Source organism: Polypterus senegalus, chromosome 2 (genome assembly GCF_016835505.1).
Source record: "Polypterus senegalus isolate Bchr_013 chromosome 2, ASM1683550v1, whole genome shotgun sequence".
Lineage (NCBI taxonomy): Eukaryota > Metazoa > Chordata > Cladistia > Polypteriformes > Polypteridae > Polypterus > Polypterus senegalus.
Genome location: NC_053155.1, coordinates 264,978,258 through 264,998,377, shown reverse-complemented (window position 1 = coordinate 264,998,377; position 20,120 = coordinate 264,978,258). Strand labels below are relative to the sequence as shown.

General features: G+C 39.6%; 1 protein-coding gene across 3 annotated transcripts in view; it reads right to left on the bottom strand.

Annotated features, from left to right (window-relative positions):
* The window catches only part of cdk8 (cyclin-dependent kinase 8), a 223,777-nt gene that overhangs the window by 146,588 nt on the left and 57,069 nt on the right, over positions 1-20,120 (bottom strand). The window lies entirely within an intron of this gene.

Sequence of the window (20,120 nt, the reverse complement as noted above, 5' to 3'; positions counted from 1 at the left end):
GCTCAAAAGACGGCAATCTTCAAACTATGTGGTAAATCGGTTGCTGTTAAAGACAGCTCAACAACTAACTTGTTTCACCATTTGCGAACTAACCACCGCACAGAAAACACAGAATATGAAAAGCTTACGGAGTCAACTGTCCAGCACAAGTTTAAAGTAACCAAGGTACAAACACAAAAACACACTCAGCAAACTTTAGCGGACTCATTCTGCAAAAAAAGTGCCTTACAACAAGAAAAGCAACAGATGGCATGACATAACAAACGCCATTACCTATTACATCGCAAAAGATATGGTGCCAGTTCAAGTGGTTGAGAGAGATGGTTTTAAACAATTTTTGAATACTTTAGACCCAAGGTACACACTGCCTGGCCGAAAATATTTCAGTCAAACAGCTCTGCCTAAGGGCCAATTTATACTTCACGCTCAGAACGCGTACGTGCCCGCATCATGGCTGCCACGCGTTCCCAGCATTCATTTCACGCGTCCTCTGAGCAGGTCCTCAGAAATTAACACGACGCGTGCGTGAGTTGCAGTACCAGCAAAAAGTCGGGGGGCGCAGTTTGCTAAAATTTGGAACGTGACGTCAGAGTCTCTGTTTACAAATGCATCTTTATGTCGGCATTTTGCTTCACTACATCAAAGCATTCATCCCGAAGGATCTGCATAGAGGCTTTCTATCACATGTAGATAGTTTTTTGTGCCATCTTTTTCATTTTTTTATTTTTGCAACTTAACAACAGCAGCATAATGTATAGTGTTATATTTGAGCCACTGAGAAAAAAAATAAAGGACACAGTGAAAACGTGTATTTTGTGATTAAAGTGGAAATTTCGGCTTTAATCTCGAATTGTCCACTTTAACCTCGTAGTTTACTTTATCATTAAAGCAGACCGTCATAAACGTCGTCCCAGTTTTTAATCGCTATGAGCTTCTTGGACCTGACAGCAGCGGAAAGCAGCAATAGATCACCACACAGAACAAATTAAATGTATGATATTCCAACTCTCTGCACATTTAGAATCTTTAGATTTATACTTGATATCACTTTCATGATGAAATGCATTAAAGTGTGTATGTTACATTTTACATATAATTTCGTTTAAATAATAAATACTGTTAATTACACACATGGGGGAGTCACGGGGGTGGAGCTTTAGCACTGCTGTCTCGCAGGGAGTTATGTTGCTGGTATTTCCTGCTTGTCTTCCACACTGTGCTACGGTTTCCTTCCAAAGATATGCAGATTTGGGGATTTGGTGCCGCTAAAATGACACTAGTGTATGTGTGTGCTTGTATTCACCTTACGATGAGCTGAGGCCTCGTCAAGGGACTGTTTCTCACTCGTGCCCAATGCTTGCTGGAATGGACACATGCCTGGATTGATGGATTTAATCAATAAACATCCTTTTCAGAGATATTGCGGTAAGGTGTCATCAGAATTTAATTGGGTGTTCTAGGCAATTCACAACACAGAGAAGCCGAACATGTTCTCACCGTGATAATATCTCGCACTGTCACCTGGTGGATTCCTCCAGATTTACGTAAAGTACGCGCACAAGTATGAACATTACAACGCTTGCGTAGCAGGAGCATCCGCTGCAGCATGCGTCGCGTCACGTGAAGTATAACTCCAGCCTAAGATGTATGACTCGTGTCGCCAAACTCTGACGTATAAACTGCAAAAAGTTTCACATTTTGCCACAACGGATTTATGGTTAAGCTGAACATCCGAGCCATACCTCTCCCTGACAGTGCATTTCATTGACAAAAACTGGCAACTGCAAAGCTTCTGTTTGCAAACATCCTACTTCCCAGAAGATCACACTGGCAACATCATTGCGCAAGGTCTGAAAGATGTGCTGATATCATGGTCACTGCGAGAAGACCGCATGGTTTGCATGACAGACAGCGGAGCTAAAGTTGTCAGTGTACTACGGATTAATAACTGGAAGAGGTTACCTTGTTTTGGGCATAGGCTTCATATTGTGATTGGTGAGTAATTTGGGGTTCCTCTATAAAATAAAGTTTAGGTTAAATTGATCTTATTTATTATGACATTTAAAAATACAAAAAGACCTGATAAGTAAAGCTGTAAATGACAAAAATATAATTCAGTATAATTTCAAATACATTACATTATACAATAAAAATATAAGAATGTTGTAATGCAATTATTATATACAGTACACTTTGAATGTTCCGTTAAATTTTATATTAAATGTTTTCCAGAGAGGAGCATGCGGGATCCAAGGATACACAGAGCCACAGGAGTTTGCAAAAAGGTGGTCAGAGCTTCTTCCAGTAGCTGGAAAAAGAAGAAAGCACTTGTTGATGCACAAGAGCAGCTCAAACTTCTAATCCATAAACTTATCACCGAGTCACCAACAAGATGGGGCTCAAGACAGCGCAGGATAGAGAGATTTATTGAACAAGAAAAAGCCATTCGTCATGTTTTGACTGCAGACAAAAAGCACAGGCATCTTGTCCCAACATGGCAAGAATGTGAAGTGCTGGAGGCAGTAAGTAAAGCATTAGGCCCTCTTCTGGAGTTCACAGATGCTCTTTCAGATGAGCAACTTGTAACAGTTTCTTACTTAAAACCTGTGCTGGCCTTATTCAACTCTGATGTCCTGGAGGTGAAGTCTGCTGACACAGACCTAGCCAAAAAGATCAAACAAGCCATTCTAGAGTATCTGAACTCCAAAGACACAGAGGACTGTGTAGACGAGCTGTTGGGTTTAGCATCCACACTTGACCCACGGTTCAAAAATCACTTTAATAATGATGACAGGGTCAAAGACATTACGATAGCCGCTGCGAGAGAACTTATGGCTGTGGCGATAGAGGAAGACAGCCCTACCTCAGGACCCTCAACTGCTTCAGCTCACCTGATGGCTGCAGAAACTAGATCAGGTGATGACGCAAGGGAGGGAGCAAAAAGAACAAAAAAGTCATTTGGCAGCTATTTCAAAAAAGCACAGGAATTCAGAAAAAACAACTCTCTGCCCACTGCCATTGAAAAAGAGATCAAGAGGTACTTAATGAAACCCAAGGTGGACAGTGAGGTAAATCCGAATGAGTGGTGGAAAACACAAGAAGTAAATTTCCCCAGATTGGGGAAACTAGCAAAAAAGTACCTGTGCATTCCTGCCTCAAGCAGTGCTTCTGAGAGGGCTTTCAGCACCGGAGGAAATGTTGTAACATGTAACCGTGCTGTTTTGAAGCTAGATGCTGTGGACAGGCTGGTGTTCCTGTCACATAGCGAAGTTTCTCCAGCAGAATTTTACAGTTCTCATAACTTTCTCTAAACTCATAACTTTGTGCAATATTGGACAAAGGAAGTTAGTAATATCTTTAATAGTGTTAGTTTGTGTAAAACTTGTTTAAACATGCTACTTCTGCAGTATTCGATGGATGTTTAGATGTTTACAGTATAGTACAGTATGTTGGATTTGTGTTCTTGGTTGCATGCCGCACATGTTCAGTTCATGGCCAATAATTGTGATGTTCAGGTATTTAATTCCCTGTGCATTTATAGCTTGTTTACATGAGTAGAAGGTGCTCTCATTTTAATAGTTTTGTTGGTCTCAGTGCAAATGTTTGTGTACATCCTGTAGGCCACTGTTCAGTTATGTACTATAATACATACTGTAATAAGTTGACTGGTGAATTTAATGTTTTTGTTTTACTTCATACATCATCGTAACCACTTAATCCCAACTGGGGTAGCAGGGGTAGGGGTTGCGGTTAATAATAATAATAATAATTCATTACATTTATATAGAGCCTGTCCCAGGAACAACAGGCGCAGGCAGGAACCAACCCTGGGCGGGTGCCAACACACCACAGGGTGCACACACTCACACAGCCACACTCACACAATTACAGGGTAAATTTAGATTCGCCAATCAGCCTACCCTGCACACTTTTGGACTGCGGGAGGAAAACGGAGCCCCCGTCAAAAACCCACAAAAACACAGGGAGAGCGTGCAAACTCCACACAGAAAGGACCTGGGTGTTTTACTTCAGACCGGTTTTCCCTTAACTGTTTCATTCAGCTACAGTTAATTTTCTATTACCAAGACCAAGCTAGATCTTAATAAGAATTACAAACACATGTTTAAACAAGGTAAAAATTTGAAAAATTTCAGGAACATTTGTAAATGTATTAAAATGAAAAACTTAAATTTCTCATTCATAAGTATCCAGACCCTTTGCTGTGGTACTCCAGATGCATCCTATATGCTTTACTTTTCCTTGAGAAAACAGCTATTATTACCACTGCCATGTATGTACTACCATGCAAACACTAAGCTTGCAATGAAAGAACGACATGCTGCCGTTAGCAGACAACAAATGGCACATCCAAATGAGGCTTTCATTGATATGGGCAATTTCAATCATTGCAGCTTTAGAACTGCATTCCCCAAATTTCATCAAATCATCTTCTGCCCCACCCAAGGAGATAGAATTTTAGACAATGTATATACAAACATTGCTGAAGCCTTCAAGGATTTTCTGCTCCCCACCTTGGACAATTAGATCACCCCTCCCTGCTCCTCCTCCCTAAAAACACACTACTTATTAGATGCATGATACCTTCAGTAAGGACTGTGAAAGTCTGGGCTGAAGAGGCAGACTCTGCTTTACTGCAGAAGTTTCAGCACACAGCTGGAGCTTATTTGCCACCAATGCTACCCAGGATTCAGAAGTGGACATTGAATGGTACACCTCTTCTGTCCTAGATTACATCAATACAAAGCATTAACGAAATCACAACGCACAAACAGATTAAGACCTTCCCTAACCAGAAGCCTTGGATGAAGAGAGGTCAGACTCCTGCTGAAAGTTTGCATCACCGCTTCAGATCTGGTGACGCAGAGAGTTATAGTACATCCAGGGCCAACTTGAAAAAGGGCATCAGAAGAGCCAAACAGAAATACAAGAAACAAAATGAGGATAATTTCAAAACCCCCCAGGTCCCAGACGTATGTGGCAAGGCATCTTGACCATCACAGAATACGGGAAGGTAAATACAACTTCAATATCAAGTAATGCCTCCCTTCCTGACAAGCTAAACAACTTTTATGCTCATTTTGATCGGGACAAAAAAATACTTGTAACCAAAATTGCTCCTCATCCAGGTGACCAGCCCCTCAGACTAACTACCTCAGCTGTACAATCTGCACTAAGCTAAGCAAATATACACAAGGCTGCTGGCCCTGATGGCATACCTGGGCGAATGCTTAAGGACTGTGTTGGGCAACAGCCTGAGGTCTTCAGTAACATCTTCAATCAGTCTTTGGCCAAGGCTATCTTTGACCCATTGCCTAAATTACCCTCTCCAGAGAGCCTGACAGAGAATCGCCCAGTTGCACTCACCCCCCATCATCACCAAGTACCTTGAGAGACTGGTCCTGGACCACCTCAAATCCAGTCTACCTCCCACACTAGATCCCTACCAGTTTGCCTGCCGCCCCAAATAGGTTAATGGAGTATGCCATATCCTCTGCTCTTCACTCTACCCTGGCACACCTGGATAACAACTCCTCCTATGTCAGGATGTTGTTTGTTGATATTAATTCTGTATTTAACATCATCATCATCCCCTCCATTCTGGTAACTAAATCCAGCAACCTCAGCATCAACACCTCTCTAGCATTCAACAGGGCTTTTGTGCTCAGCCCACTCCTCTACTCCCTCTTCACCCATGAATGCATCCCTTTATATGGCTCCAAGTCCATTACAAAGTTTGCAAATGACACCATGGTAATAGGACTGATCAGTGACAATAACAAGTGTACCTACAGAGAAGAAGTTCAGCACCTGGCAACACAGTATGCAGACAATAACCTCGACCTCAACAGCAATAAAACTAAAGAGCTCACTGTGCATTACCGGAAAACTAAAGGCAGCAGACACGTTCCCATCCTTATAAATTGGGGCTGAAGTGGAGTGTATTTCCAGCTTAAAATTCCTGGGGTCCTCGTCTCTGAGGACCTTTCTCGGACAATAAATATTCCAACCTGGTAACAAAAACACAACAGCTACTTTACTTTCTCAGGGAGCTAAAGAAAGTCTGCCTGTCTCCTCAAATTCTTTTGAACTTTTACCACTGCACTGTTGAGAGTTTACTGACAAACTGCATTAAGTTGTGGTATGGCAACTGCTCCATAGCTGACAAGAAGGCCCTGAAATGAGTGGTGAAAACTTCCCAGCACAACACTGGCTTCCCGCTACTGACCTCCTGCTTCTGATCTGCAACATACAATGTGTCTGCGATGGACTCGCAGTATCATTAAGTATCGTCAATGGAGGCGCTACAGGAGCTTTCGGTCCTGCACAAGCAGGCTGAGGAACAGTTTCTTTCATAACACCATCACCATTCTGAACTCTCAGCCCTCACCATTCACTAGCTGACCTTTCTAAATATCATTAACGTCTGACAGTATTTTATGTATATTTTCACCAGTTTACGTATATCTACTTTTTATATAAAATATTTTATATACAGTATCTATATTTATTCATACCATGTACTTGTACTACTGATCAGTATTCACATCTATATATTCTTCCTTTTATATACTACTTCTTGAAAATTCAAATATTATATAGAATATTCTATATATATACATACATACACACACACATACACACATGTATATAGATAGCTGGGGCCCTTACCGAGCCAGGACGCCTGGAAGGACTGGGATGTGGCACTTTTATCCTCCAGGCCACAAGGGGGCAACTGCCCTAGATCAGGAAAAGAATAAAGAGGTTCTAACCTGTTGGGACCCGTGGCCACCGCCAGGGGGTGCCTCAAGCCTCGTGGGACCCGGGAAACAGTTACTTCCACCACACCCAGCAAGATGGCGGATGAGACTTCCAGGGACGCCCGGAGTGCTTCCGGTGCAAAGGGTAGCACTTCCATCACACCAGGAAGTGCTGCCGGAAGGACGTCATTGGACACCTGGATCACATCCGGGTGGGAAAAAAGGGGCCACCTTCCTACAGTTGAGGAGCTTGAGTCGGGAATGGGAGCAGGACGAAACTTCCGTGAGGAGAGGAAAGGCGGCCACGGACTGAGAGAGAAGCCCGAATAAGGGGAATTGCTGCTGAGTGCACTGTGTGTTATGTTTTGGGACTGTATTAGTGCTTAAACATGTGCATTTGATAAAGATGTGGTTTCCGACTGGTGGTGTCCAGGTAAGTCTCACAATATATATATTACTAGCAAACTACCCGCACTTCGCAGCGGAGAAGTGTGTTAAAGAAGTAATGAAAAAGAAAAGGAAACATTTTAATAACAACGTAACATGATTGACAATGTAATTGTTTTGTCATTGTCATTAGTGTTGCTGGCATCTATACTGATAAAAGGCAAAGCCCTCACTGACTCACTGACTCATCACTAATTCTCCAACTTCCCGTGTATGTAGAAGGCTGAAATTTGGCAGGCTCATTCCTTACAGCTTACTTACAAAAGTTGGGCAGGTTTTATTTCGAAATTCTACGCGTAACGGTCATAACAGTTGACAACACCTGCCATGTTGAACTTTATTTATGGCCCCATCTTCACGAAATTTGGTAGACGGCTTCCCTGCGCTAACTGAAACCGATGTACACACTTATTTCGGTGGTATGACGCCACTGTCGGCCGCCATATTGAACTTTCCAACGGTCTTTGTTGCCTATGGGCCCATCTCCAAGAAATTTGGAACACGGTTTTCCCAACGCTTACTGAATCCTAGTTATGTACATATATACGTCCACAGCCTGCAGCTCGGTCGCAGTGTGAGGCGTCGTTGGGTCCCCCATCCCCACGCCTCCCACGTTGTTGGCTGCCTGCCTATATAAGGCCATCCGTCGCTCCGGTCTCTTCATTCCCTTCCTTGCTTCGCCACGGTATTCACGTCTCCCTGCTGATAACTGCAGCCTTTTTATTTAATCCACAGCTTTTCCGCTGTTTTATTGTTCATTTATTACGATATTAGTTATTGTATAGTTATAGTACAGGTATTTTAGACTTCCTTTACATTGTTCAGGTACCCATTTCCTTTATCGTTCCAACCATACCCCCATTAACATGTCTATTGAGGTGATCACCATCGATCAAAGAACTGTCACTTACCGAATGGTTTCCATGCCTGGAGATGGCGCATGCCTTTTCCATTCTCTGTGTTACATTGCACGGCCATATCAGGCTCACTCTTGATATCCAGAGGTACATTGTGTCTTATGTATTGAATGACTGGGACAGGTTCAAGGTGTGGACTGATGATGGTACAGGAGATAATTATACTACATAGGAGCACTATAAGAGTGAAATGGTTAAGCCCTTCACCTATGGTTCTGCATGTGAGTTGATAGCTGCCGCTGAATTGTTCGGTTGTTGCTTTCAAGTGTACTGAAATGGCCAAATATTTTACACCTTTGGACAATCGTCAATGCCTCTTAAACATCTTAGATTCACAGGTGACGGTCTGAGTAGTGGACACTTTGATGTTTATGAATGTTTAAACTCTCAAAAGCTGGATGTGAAGTTATCGATGAAAAACGGTTGTATGCTTACAATGCTTGACAGATGCCGAATGTCACTTCAACACAACAAGTTCTGCAAATATTAACGTAATTGAAACAAACCATGAAACTCAAACCAATTATGACAGCAGCAATCCAAGCTGTGACATTTAAGGCAAGATTGTTTTTCACATGGCCAACTGTACATTGCATGCTCAAGAGTAAGCTCAGTGCACAGCTTGGTCATATTACAACCGGAGGGCCAAACTGGTAACGTGGCATACAAAGAGATCCTTAACAAATAATTATTGGTATATTTTCCCTCAGTTTAAAAAGGTTTACTTTTCTTAATAAAAATTTTAAGGCAGTATTTCGCCGCTGCAAAGTGTGGGTATTTTGCTAGTCTATAAATATACAGAGAAAAATAGAACACCACCTGGTTTTACACAACTTTTAAAACAAAAATACTGACTCTCTACGGTAACTAAAAACAATCACAATTTGAGCTTGCTTTTACAGTATACACTACCAGAGTAGACAGATAATCTGACAGATAAGGACTCAAGTCCGAAAACATTCATAGATAGGAATCTGCTCAAATGTAGACAACACATCCTAAATTACACCAATTTCACCTGCTGAGAAATAACTAATTTTATTAGTAACATTTTTGTTCTTAAGCATGCAAGTTTGCAATACAAATATAGATAAGATATCTAAGTGGTCATTAGTAATTCAGCAACATATTAAACTTCTTACATTTTAGCTGTGCAATTTCAGTGATTTGTCCATTTAACACTAAAGAAAAAGCACATTAACATTATCATGTAAATTACAGTGACTCTGTCTCCTAAAAAAACAAATAACTGCTCAAAAAATTAAAGGAACACTTTGAAAACATATCAGATCTCAACTGGAAAAAAATCACGCTGGATATCTAAACTGATATAGACTGGGTAATGTGTTAGGAACAAAAGGATGCCAAATCATTTGATGGGAATGAAAATTATCAACGTACAGAGGGCTGAATTCAAAGACACCCCGAAAATCAAAATGAAAAAATGGCTTAGTCCATTTTGCCGAAATTTCATTGCAGCAACTCAAACTCGCACTCAGTAGTTGGTATGGCCCCCACGTGCTTGTATGCATGCCTGACAACGTCGGTGGTGCATGCTGCTAATGAGAAGGCAAATGGTGTCCTGAGGGATCTCCTCCCAGATCTGGACCAGGGCGTCACTGAGCTCCTGGACAGTATGAGATACAACCTGGCAGCGATGGATGGAATGAAATGTCCGAGAGGTCTTCTATTGGTTTTAGGTCAGGCGAGCGTGGGGGACAGTCAATGGTATCAATTCCTTCCTTTGATCAGAGACATTCACACCAGTGGCCTGCTGGAGGTCATTTTGTAGGGCTCTGGCAGTGCTCATCCTGTTCCTCCTTGCCCAAAGGAGCACATACTGGTCCTGTTGATGGATTAAGGACCTTCTATGGCCCTGTCCAGCTCTCCTAGAATAACTGCCTGTCTCCTGGAATCTCCTCCATGCCTTTGAGACTGTGCTGGGAGACAAAGCAAACCTTCTGGCAATGGCACGTATTGATGTGCCATCCAGGAGAAGTTGGACAACCTGTGTAACCTCTGTAGGGTCCAGGCATTGCCTCATGCTACAAGTAGTGACACTGACTGTAGCCAAATACAAAAATAGTGAGAAAACAGAAAAGATGAGGAGGGAAAAATGTCAGTGGCCTCCACCTGTTAAAGCATTCCTGTTTTGGGGATTGTCTCATTGTTGCCTCCATAGTGCACCTGTTGTTACTTTCATTAGCACCAAAGTAGCTGAAACTGATTAACAACCCCCTCTGCTACTTAACTTACCAGATCAACATGCCAGAAGTTTCACAGACATGATGCTATACTCTGATTAAAAAGTGTTTCTTTCATTTTTTGAGCAGTATATATATATAATCCAGCACCTCAGAAAATAAACATGAAAGCCAGAGAAGGATTACATCAGTAATTCAATGCAATGGGAGTAAGACTTGGGGATGACCATCTCCTGCTTGTACTATGTTTAGGAATCATGTCTTTAAGTTGTACAAGTCTATCTCAAGTAAACTACAGCTCAGCAGTGGTGAGAAAGCAGCCGGTATGGCAGTGGCCCCAAGAGGAGTGAGCAGACAGTACTCAAGGGGCTGGGTCACTCCTGTGGAGCACTTAAGGAGCAGGGTGACCAACCACTCTGAATGGGCTCCCGCTAAAGGCTGAGAGATGGCAGCAAGGGAAAGGAGCAGGGCTTGCAGTCCTCACAGATGCCAAGTGATGGTAGACAAGGATACAAGCCGGATTCAAAAGGTTGACTGTGCCAGTCAGAGGATTGAGGAGACAGTGTTTTTAAAAAGATGGATGGGGCATGTGAGAGATTATTTTAGAAGACAGATCTTGACTGTGATTTTAACTTTGAATTTTAATCTTTTGGAATATTTGTTTATTGAATTGAATTTTAAACTCCAGCACAAGCACAGTTTTATTCTGGAATAGTTATTGACTTATTTATTTGAAAAAGCACTGTACTTTAGGTTTAAAAACTTTCTTGAATAATAAAAACACTAACCACTTCACACCAACCCTTGCTATGTGTGTATCCTTATTGCCTGGTCCATCATTGAACAGGACTATCAATGACCAAGGCTGAAGGGAGTATGACAGCATTGAGCACCCAGGCCATCACAAGGACCTATGCCTCATTGTAAAACAAAAATGAAATGCACTAAGAATAACAGTTGATTTTGACAAACAATAGTTATTTATCCATTCATTTTATTTACAAAAGAAGGACTGTTTTATCACTCAATGTACAGTACACTCTACAACACTCATAAGACTCTTTATCTCATCCACCTTTTATTTGGAAACAATACAGACCAATTAGCCATTTACATAGTAAATTCACCATGTGTGTCTCAGAAAAGTCTGGTAAATAAAGTAAAAAGCAGTATCTTCTCCCAAACACATCTCTTTTTTTAAAAGATGCTAGAGGGCTGTGCCCACTGCACTCTTTGCTTGGCAACCCCTATGCAAGTGCTGCACATTAGCCACTTTGTGTTTCAGCTGCTCGTGTATGGGGATGTGGATCTACAATTTAAACAGATTGTTGTTTTCATGGGAATTGTTACATATGCATAATAGTATGAACGATTTTACATTATAGTGAGTAATTAACCACATTAAAAAATAGCAAAACATAATAATTTGAAAGTAAATTATGTTTCATGTTGTGTTAAGAGTTATTTGTTGCGTTATACAATTTCATTCTGTTTGGATTTGAAATTAACACGCAAATACTTTTTAAACTCCCATTAGGGGTTGCCACAGCGGATCATCTTTTCGTGACAGCACAACAGATAACTGCCCATAACTGAATTTCGTCTCTTTCTCTCTAACAATAAACTGACTTTTTCGAATGTTTGTCTCAGAGATTTAATTGTCTTTGCAAAAGCTATTCTAACTGGAAACTATTAACATTTTAATACAAATGGCTTATCAAGATCTCCTTTGTTGTCTAATGTTATCTGGTGTAGATGTACTACATTACCTTTCTTGGATACATCCTTCTATTAATAGTAATTCAGGCAGTGGAAGACCAGACGGTTTTAATGGTTGCAGATATTCTACAGGATATTGTAAGTTGATGTTTTCATGTTCCGCACCACCATCACCTCCAACTGTTTCAGAATAGTCTATTGATACACATTTAACCAATTTGCTGTGTAACTGATCGACAATTTTTGCTTTGATTTGTTTGACTTCATTGTTTCTCGGTGCTAGGATTGCCCGTGTACTCACGGTGTTCCTCAGGAATCCATTTTGGGTCCTATTATACTTTCCTATACGAGATATTTTTTAGAAAGTTTAATGCTTCTTTTCACTGTTATACCGATCACATGCAGGTTTATATTCCTATGTGCAATTTTATAATGAATCGGTTACACAATTGTCTTGAAGAACTAAAATCCTAGATGGCTGACTATTTTCTAAATCTAAATTAAAATAAAACAGAGGTTTGTTAGTTGGTCCTGCAGCCAAAGCTCAAATTGGCTTTGAACTTCTTGGCCCTTTCATGGACTTTGGCAAACCTCGTTAGGATTCTTGGGGTTATTTTTGATACTAACCTCTCTTTTGAGAAACAGATTATTTCTGTGGTTAAGAGTTGCTTTTTCCAGCTTTGTCTTTTAGCCAAGGGCAAGCCTTTTTGATTTCCTAGGGATCTTGAAAAAGTTACTTATGCTCTTATCTTTACTTGGCTTGATTACTGCAACTCAATGTATTTTGGGATCAGTAAATCCTCAATACACAGGTTGCAGCAGTTCAGAATGCTGTTGCTCATTTTTTGGTTGGGGCAAAAAGTCTGCCACTGTATCTCTAACTTTAGCTTCTTTACAATGGCTTCCAGTCAGCTTTAGAATTGATTTTAAAATTGTGCTACTGATTTTTAAATAATTACATGGCTTTGCTCCCACTAATTCATCTGAATTGTGTGTTGTACACCAGCCATCAAGAAAGCTTTGAGCTAAAGGTCAGTTGTCTCTTGTGGTCCGTCAGACTAAATGCAAAACTAATGGGGGCAGAGCCTTTGCAGGTGCTGCACTTTGTCTGTGAAATTCTTTACATTAAGGAAGCACCTTCAATTGAACTGTTTAAAACCAAATTGAAGACGCATTTCTATCCTCTAGCTTTCTGTTGCCTTTAGTGATATTGATGGTTCTCTCCTCTTAGTCACTTGTCTGTTTTAATTTACTGCTGAGTGCATTGTTTTTTATTGTATTATATTTTATGTTTATTTCATGATTTAATGCAAAGCATGTTGGCTATAGTATTTATGATATTGTTTTAAATGTGCTCTATAAATAGACACTGACATTAATAGTTAGTTGAAGTCTTAGATAAGAGTCTATCAGTTTGGCACATCTTAACTTGGTAATTTCTACCATATCCTCCTTGTCAAAAATTTCCAGGGGTCTCATGAATAAACAGAGCGTACGCACAAAAATGTTGCGTAGCAACGTTTCCACGTTCAAATTGCGATGTATAAAACCTAAACTTGCCGTAAAGCCACGCACATTTCCACAGTAGCTCATACCCTGGCGTACGCAAGTTCTACGCTCAGTTTTGCAGACTGGCGGCACCCAGCGTCAGTGCTACTGTTCCAGTGTGATTTTCCTTTCCTTTTTAGATCCACATCCCTGACGCGGCATTATAAATACACTGAAATTAACTGCATATTGTTTATTAGTTTAATGCATCTGATTGTAATTAATCTGTAACAATATAATGGTCCACAGAATGGTCAAACTATTCTAAATACCATAACTACTTTATCATTGTTACTCTCACTGCACCTCCTTCTTTCAGATACTCCCATTAGGGGTTGCCACAGCGGATCATCTTTTTCAATATTACTCTCACTGAACCACTTGAAGTTTTAATATCACTATATCTGAGTGGAGAATCTCAGCTGTACAGCTGCTGATCAGAAAGAATTATTGGTATACAGCATCAAGCACACGCTGCCTCAGCCATGCTGTCTATTGAACTGCTCTCATACAGCAAATGCTTCACAGCCTTTCGTGTACGGACCTCGCGATTCAGAAACGGTTTCATCCCAAGAACTATAAATGCACTCAATCAGTCCATCAAGTGCTCCTTGTTGATCTGTTTGTACAGTACTTCTAAGTACAATTACCTCACTTGCGATACAGTTATAATATTGTGCAACCTGAGCCACTTTATAAAGCATGTATTTATATATGACAACAATATCATTTTTTAAGATAAAATGCAGCAAAATAAAACTTTACCTTAATTTAAATAATCTATATTGTTAATAAATAAGCTGGCATTCACGGATTGTTCCTGCCTCATGCTGTATTCTTGCTGGAACTCGCGCGACACTGGATGGATAGAATAATTCAACATGTACTACAGAGATATTTCAATGGTCCTTAAAAGTTTTGAAGAATCGGCATTCTAAGCTTACAGATGGCTTAACGTCTATTACAGAGCTGATTGTGTGGCAATTGGGTATTTGGAGAAAGAAAAGTAAGGATAGGAATTGAGGGTTAGTACGTCTGAAAGAGACAGTACTGCTGCAATAGTTAATTTCATCGAAGGTAACACACAGTGCAGCAAGCATCTTGCGTCAGGGCATGAACAGTCACTGTGCCACCGTGTTCCCAAGTTTAATAACATGCTTTAACTCCTATCATCATGAAAATGTTATCAAGAATACATCTCAGTGTTTTAATTATTCAGAGAACTGTAATATTACAAATGTAATGGATTCTGTGCTCTGTCGGAGGAAGACAAAACCCGGAAGCACGTACACAGAGCACATAAAAGACCAAATACAAAACAAAGCATTTAACGTGCTACTTTAATTTACTAGTTTCTCAAATCTCATCGTAACTAAACAATTTTAAGATGAACTTTATGGAGTTCTACTTTAATAAACTACGTGATTAAAGTGAAAATTTCAAGATAACGGTTGACATTTCGTGCTTTTTTCCCACACTGTGTGCCTATTTTTTTTCTCTGTACCCTAATGAGCTTTCATATGACACTCAGACAGTGGGCTACGACTCACCTTTTCACTGCGACTTTGATATGTGACAACTTTTTTATTTCGTGCACTGTGCAACTTTGTGAACTTGAGCTTTCGAGTTTCTCTGACACTCGATGTCACTTGATCAACTTCCTTTTGTTGTTTATACCACTATTTTAACCAAAAAATAGTACTTTTTTATGCCTCCACTCAGTATTCGCTGAACAACTTCTATTTCCCCCCATGCTTTTGCCATTGCCTTTTCATAGAACACTGAGCTTAAGGGCTATTTATATTGATTTGCATATTCAAAGAGGCGTAATTCTGGGAGGGAACAGGGCGGGACAGCAGGCACTGACCAGGATTTATGTAGGGGAAAAATGTGGAAGTGGGTGAACGCACAGATTTATTTATCTGGATTTTTTTGGTGCGTGAGCACATTTACGATTTGTCTACACGCCATGTTATAGTGTGAATTCTACGCACAGCATTATGCATGAAGCCCCAGGTCTGCCAAATTATGAGGGCATCTCCTGAGCACAGCTCACTATAAGTCACTCCACAGTTTTTCTAAAGGATTAAGGTCTAGTCGCTTGCTGGGCCATTCCAGAACATTGATCCTCCTCTGATGAAGTCATTGCTTTGTTGATTCTGATGTATGCTTTGGGACACTGTCAGGCTGAAATGAGAAGGTCCTCTTCATCCTCAGCTTCCTAGCAGATGTTTGACGATTTTGTGCCAAAATAGAGTGATACTTGGAACTATTCATCACTCCATCCACCTAGACCAAATCTCTAGTTCCAGCTGAAAAAAAAACAGCCCCAAACCATGATGCTGCCTCCACCATGTTTCACTGTGGGTATTGTGCTACTTTGGTGATATGTTTGTGCCAAAAATACCTTTTGGAATTATGGCCAAATACAGTAGTTCAACCTTGGTCTCATCAGACCATAATAAATTTTTCAACATAGTTGAAGGATGACTGGGTATATCCTTTTGCAAAATCTAGCTGGGCTTGGGTGTTCTTTGTGAGAAAAAGCTTTCGTCTTACTACTTTACCCCACAACCCCAACATACGAAGAACATGACTGACTGTTATCACATGTAGGGAACAACCAGTACTTGTCAGGAAATCCTGCTGTAGGCCTCTTGGTGGCCTCCTTGACCAGTTTTCCCTTTGTCTTCTCATAAATCTTGGAGGGATTTCCTGATCTTGGCAGAAGCACTGTTAAGCCATATTTTCTCCAGTTGTTGATGACTGTCTTCACCGTGCTCCACAGGATGTTTAATGCATTGGATACTTTTTTTGTACCCCTGTCCTGACTGATACCTTTCAATGATTATGATCCTATTCATGTTTTAAAAGGTCTTATTAAAGGGTGTGCATACTAATGAAACCAGGTATTTGCCTTTTTCACTAAACAGCTTGCTTTGTTTTGACATTCTTTGCACAGATTGTAGTTTTGCAATAAAGATGGAATAAGTTCTGATAGGATTTATCTTGGTTTCATTTTTATATTACACAAAACCTGTAATTTTGGCAGGGGTGTGTAGATGTTTCATATCCACTGTACTGAAGCATCTTGCTTTCTTGAAACTACCATAGCAGAGTGCAATCAAGATGCTAGCAAACTTCAGCATCATCCTGAGGGCAGTGTTTCTTTAAGACACTTTTAAACTTTTTTTGTTAGAGACAGTGCCAGAGTATTGCAATGCAGGATTTTTTATGTTTTGCTAGCCTTCTTATTAGTGATTCACTATTTCAATTTCAGAGGTGGCCTGTGTAAATTCAAATGAGTGAATTACAGACAATAGAAAAAAATTACTATTTTTTTTTTTTTTTAAAGATTTTGCTTTACCTTCAGGTTATATGTTCACTCTTTTATATGATGCAGCTGCCATTCTTATTTATCAATGACCTTACCCTATATCATGTGTAAAACAAGCACAGTCAACAGAAACGACAATCAGATGAATAACCCATTCCTCTTTTTTCACTGGTTAAAAAAAATAAACATGAATCTCTCTTACTGAGCAGCAATAAAGAAAAAATGGTGCATATAAAAAGATGTTTGCCATGAAGAAATATAAACCATTGAACAAATATTACAAAAATTACATACTGCAACATTGAAAACATCCACTAATGTTTCAAAGGAAAACTTGATAAGAAACTGTGTTTTACCTAACAATTACATTTATACTGAACACTGAAATCAATATCAACTGTAGGCATTTTCAAGTGTTTTTCCACATTTTTTCTAGGATTAAACATGCCAAGTCTCTTCACTTTTGCTAAAGTATTTGGATGGACTATGTAGTTAATCTAGTTTTAAAATTATGCAAGCTGGATTCATAGGAAAACCCTTTGCCAAAATGTTAACTCTTCTTTATTTTCACAAACACCACTACTCCATTCTAACTTTAAAAACAACTAGCAAAATGGCAAAAAGTAAAACAGAACTCAAAATGATTATCTGTTGTTGTCTATTTATCCTAAACTATAATTAGCATCCATCTTTGAGCTGTCAAAACTGCCCTTTACACTACAATGTAATATTTGTACTATATCACAAGAAATAAGATGTGAATATTACTTTTGTACTGAGTTAATTTATAAAAATGCTCTGGCGGCTTTAAAAAAAAAAAAAAAAAACAAAACTTAAGAGTTTCTAAACATTGACGGGTTTCTGTTAATAAATTGCAAGTATAACTAGAATGTCAAGTGAAACAGTGCTGGTAAAACTAGTATTACTGATTCAAAGTAAAACAGTAAAATTAAATACACTTAAAAACGTTATGTGCACCTTTCATTCCTACATAATTACATGTACAATCTAAAATAAAAATTGTAACATTTGTTTATCAAAATACAATGATAATTATTTGATGAGAATTTGTAAGAAAAAGAAAATATTACTATTATTAAAAATACAGCTTTATTCAAACAATACATTCAGGGCAGGGTAACGCATTATTTCAGGTTTATACACATTATGCACATACATACATAAACACACACACACACACATACATATATATATATATATACACATACATACATACACACACACACACACGCATCTCAAAAAGTAGAATATCATTGACAAAATGAATTTCAGTAATTCAATTAAAAAACTGAAACTTCTATATAATATAGATTCAATACATACAGAGTGAAACAATTCAACCCTTTATTTTCATTTTGCTGATTATGACTTACAGGTAATAAAATTCAAAATTCAGTATCTCAGAAAATTACTGAAAAGTATGTCCATGTTATTGCTGGGCGATATACCGATTAATACCAAAAAACGTTTTTTATTTTTGTTATGATATGGATTTTTCGTTTACTGCAACACCGGTTTAAATAGCCTAAACAACGTTCAGAATGTGGTGCAGCGGGAAACTGTTTAAGTGGGGACCTTTTTTACTGTTGCACCGCTAAACACTCATGCAACAGAGTACATGCGTTAGCGGAGGTACTGAGCAGTGAAAATGGACAGAGAACATTCCGAAACTGTAGCAGACGATAAAGTTGAACATGATGACACAGAAGAACTTTTGCCCGAAAAAAGGAGCTGTGTCTGTTGTCTGGAGATACTTTGGTTTTAAAAGGTGGGATGTGGACCATTATGTTCAAAATGTGTGTATACTGTTTCTATACTACTAGATAATAATGCAAGCCAAGTTGTACTTGTTTTATTTTTATTTTTTTCCAATACTGTGTAATGTACCTGAGTACTGTGTAATAGTGTGACAACATGTTGACTTTATTCAACATTTCCACTTTAATCTCGACACTTATGACGAGCATTAAATTATGTATTAATCATGTTGTGGCACGGTGGCGTGGAGGTTGCACTGCTGCCACGCAGCATGGGGGACCCGGGTGTTCCCTGCCTTGAATTTGCATGTTTTTCTGGTGGGTTTACTCAGTGTGCTTCAGTTTCCTTTCAAAGTCATGTAAGATGTGGGGTTTTGTTATGCTTTATTGACCCTGCTAGTGTATGTGTTGCTCGTATTCACCCTGCGATGTGCTGGCGCCTCGTTCAGGATTTGCTCCCGTCTCACACACAATGCTTGCTGGGATGAGCGCAATCCTGTTTATAGTTAGTTAGTAGTTAGTTTATAACTAGTTTTAATTTCACAAAGATGTTTATCATGTGGTGATTGGTTAAGTGGAGAAATAAAAGGAAGGATAGGAACTGGGGGTTTGGTATGTCAGATGGAGACACCATGAATGCAATAAAGAAAGCCAACACAGAAGACCATCACTTTATGGGGCCATGCAAACCTCTATTAATACTTGTGTGCACATTAAAATGTTTTTTTGTACAATGCTCATGACAGTGAAATAGGTTATTCTTAGCCAGTCTTCTGCAGTAATTGCAGTGGAAAATGTGGATAACATCCACTCATGCATGGGGAAAAAAAATTCCGTCTAATATCATGAAACCAGTATAATTGTGAAAAATACCGTGACATAGAATTTTGGTCATACCGCCCAGCACTAGTCCATGTACACACTCAGTACTTGGCCTGGGATCCTTTTGCATGAATTACTGCATCAATGTGGTGTTGACATGGAGTTGATCAGCGTGTGGCACTGCTGTGGTGTTATGGAAGCCCAAGATGTTTTGATAGCGGCATTGTCTGTATTGTTGGGTCTGGTGTCTCCCATCTTCCTCTTGACAATACCCCAGAGATTCTCATTGGGGTTTAAGTCAGGCGAGTCTGCAGGCCAATGAAGCACAGTGATACCATGGTCATTAAACAGGTATTGGTACCTTTGGCAGTGTGGGCAGGTGCCAAGTCCTGCTGGAAAATGAAATCAGCATCTTCATAAAGCTTGTCAGCAGAGGGAAGCATGAAGTGCTTTAAAATTTCCTGGTAGACAGATGTGCTGACTTTGGACATGGTAAAAAACACAGTGTGTGTGTATTATATTTATTTATAGGTAAAATTCCATTACAACGAACTGCCAGGGATCTAAAA